The following is a 2874-nucleotide window of genomic DNA, read 5'->3' as shown; positions in this document are numbered from 1 at the left end:
TACCCCCCTTTCTTTATCCCTTTCTTCTCCTATCTTCCTAGTTCTTATGTTCCATAGATGAGAGAAACCATATGATAATTGTCTTTCTCTGCTTGACTTATTTCACTTAGCATTATCTCCTCCAGTGCCGTCCATGTTGCAGCAAATGTTGAGAAATCGTTCTTTTTGATAGCTGAGTAATATTCCATCATATATATGGACCACAACTTAATCCAGTCATCTGTTGAAGGGCATCTCGGCTCCTTCCACGATTTAGCTATTGTGGAGAAAGCTGCTAGTGGGTTTATATCTTAATAGACTTTCATTGAAATTTTTTTTTAACAGCTGATAATCAATTTATTAAAAAAGTTGATTTAAACATCTGCAATGGTCACTTCATCCTTGACTTCTGGCTCAATACTGATGGACGTAATCTGTTTAACAATCTCAGAAGGACTGTGCAAATCAATGAGTCGCTTGTGGAGCCTCATCTGAAAACGATCCCAAGTCTTAGAACCTTCACCACCAAGATTTTTCTTGTAGTGATTTTCAGAGTCTTGGTAGGCATCTGAACTGGTCCTTTTGCTTTGAAATTCTTCTCCTTTGTGCCTCTGATCAGGCCAGCATATACCTTCTCCAATGATTTTACACTGGCACTGGTTAGAGTAATTCTAATTCGGTGCATTGCCACCTCTGGTTCCACGAGTGTCTTCCCAGTGTCTTTAAAAGCCACGGTTACAGCATGGTTTCCTGACCGACTTGTTCCTCCTCGCAAGAGCGAACAGCACAGCGGTGAGTTGGGAGCAGGGGCTGGGCTCCCAGGGTTACTCTGGATCTATGTCTTCCTCAAAAAGCTTAAGAGACTTGTTGAAGTTTTAATCAAGTTTTAGGAGGAAGCAAAAATAATGCAAGTGTTTATTCAGGAAACTTTATCTGGAAATCGCCAGGCTATATTTGTTTACTTTGTAAAATTCATATCAGAAGGAAGTTTAAATTCTTAAGATCCAACTGCTTTTAATTCTGGAAATATTCTGGTATATGTTCAATTGTCATGAGTGGCATTGGTAGTTTACAAGTAATTGGTTAGGCAAGATGGCTTAGTGGGATTTTTTTTTAAGTTACTTTTTCCTCCTTTCTCCTGAGTAATGACTTAACAATTATACCAGAACTGAGTTACAATTGGATATATTCCAACAAGATGTTATTTGGGGGTTAACATAAAAATACATAAATTATTAGCTAATTTGCTGAGTTGTTTAATTCGCTAAAATTATTAGCTAATTTAAGTGAGAACACTTAAACATGTCTTTTTAATTAACTTGAAAAATCCTAGCAAGCTATATTACTGCACATAAACTTAGATACTGAATAATTAGCTTTTGATTTTAAGTTCTCTTTTCCTCTGGTTAGCACTTTTAACTGTGTCATAATTTCTACTTTGAAATGCACTATGTGTGTACAGCTCCTTCCACTTATATTTGAAAAGATTGTGAATGCAATTTTTAGGACTTTCTTTTTACATTCTCAGGTTTAGGAGCTTTCCTGTCCTAAATTTGTGAGACACAATGGAGTGGAAAACTAAGATACGTATCCAAATCATGTTTCTATTTTCTATGCCTCTCTTTTGTGGCTATTACATTTCAAAATATTTTTTCCTTCATTCACCACTTATGCAGTTTTCTCTATTCTTTATATTTATGGACACCTCTGTATTGCATCTGTGTATTTTCTATCAGTTTATAATTCATATAGGTCTTTAACGTATTGCCTCATTTTAGAATCAAAGATAGAACAGACCATTTTGTAGTAGCTAAAATTCTGAATTACCTTCCTCAAAATCTATTATATAATGCAAAAAAAAAAAGAAGCTCAAATAGTTAAACAAAAAGTGAATTTGAGACAGACATATCAAGTGGAAACACTCATGCAAGCTTTTGTAGTTTTTTTTTAAGGAAGGATCAGAGTAGTTTCATTGAGTTGAGAGAAGATTATTATTGACATGTCTAAGATAAATGGTAAGGTTAAGGATAAGTGATTATTTGTATGTAAGGGACAGAGTTGACAATGGTTCTTTTTTTACTTACTGTAATACATAATACAAAATACAAGAACAGAGCTCTCTATAGAATGGCTTTTATGTACTTAGAAGAAACAATGAGAGTCACTTCAATGTATTACAAAAATCATATTTTGAGTTCACTGCCATTTGGTTGTTATTGAGACAAATTTTTCATTTGCATTTTTAAAAAGTTGAATGTTTTCTCAATAATCATTGTTTGCAGTTATTTATTATTTCTATAGGGCTGTGTATGTACATGATCTGTACATCTGTACATGTCTGTATCATGGAGAAATAATTATCCTGAACAAATGAAGCCCATGCCCAGAAGAGCCTAAAATTTAGTTTTAGGTATATTAGGATAAATCAAATTTCATGGTCCAGTATATAACTTAATCTCTGCATGGTCCAGAAAGAAAACTGCTTTTATAAGAGCAATATCAAGTATTTAATCAGGTGCTTTGTGGAGGAAATCTTCCTGAACAGTAGGGATGAGGGTACCAAGTGGAGTTGTTATCTCACCTCTGTAATAAACTTACTTTTATAAACCAGCATTTTGAGTCCTAGACTTGTAAAAAACATTTGTAGTGGTTATAGCTGCTTTGTGAAAAGATGGATATTAACAACAACATATCTAAAATGCCTCTTTATTGAACTCCTTAATTAAAATCAGAACTCTTTAAAAATATTTATTATTCTCATTATTGTTATTGTTATTGTTTATAGCCCACATACATATGATCTTACCTTATTATTATGGATACTTGGCCAAATTCACCACAACAGTGTAATAATGATCTGGAATTTTTATAAGTTTCTGTATTTCTCCAATTAAC

The 2874-nt window shown here is 33.6% G+C and overlaps 1 pseudogene; it reads right to left on the bottom strand.

The window, feature by feature from the left end:
• Positions 1 to 353: 353 nt before the first annotated feature.
• LOC113261336 (40S ribosomal protein S20-like) lies at positions 354 to 2593 on the bottom strand (annotated as a pseudogene).
• Positions 2594 to 2874: the final 281 nt, after the last annotated feature.

The sequence above is a fragment of the Ursus arctos genome, unplaced genomic scaffold (genome assembly GCF_023065955.2).
Source record: "Ursus arctos isolate Adak ecotype North America unplaced genomic scaffold, UrsArc2.0 scaffold_29, whole genome shotgun sequence".
NCBI classification, from domain to species: Eukaryota; Metazoa; Chordata; class Mammalia; order Carnivora; family Ursidae; genus Ursus; species Ursus arctos.
The sequence above is the reverse complement of the archived record's forward strand: the minus strand, read 5'-3'. Positions and strand labels throughout refer to the sequence as shown.